Raw genomic sequence first — 202 nt, forward strand, 5'->3', positions numbered from 1 at the left:
GGACAGAGAAAACCGCTCTCTCGTTGAGATTTTCCAGACTCTCCACCCGGCCCTCCTCCTGGGGAGGGAGAGGTGCCTTCACCATCCCCCAAAGAGCAGCTTCCTCCCTTTCTGGGTCACCCGTCCCGGGGCCTCTTGCTCTTTCGCTTACCGCCAGGTTTGACAGGGGGCCTGGACGGGTGGGGCGGCCTGCCTACGCGCC

Source organism: Sinocyclocheilus rhinocerous, unplaced genomic scaffold, assembly GCF_001515625.1.
Source record: "Sinocyclocheilus rhinocerous isolate Xijiao unplaced genomic scaffold, SAMN03320098_v1.1 scaffold2477, whole genome shotgun sequence".
Lineage (NCBI taxonomy): Eukaryota > Metazoa > Chordata > Actinopteri > Cypriniformes > Cyprinidae > Sinocyclocheilus > Sinocyclocheilus rhinocerous.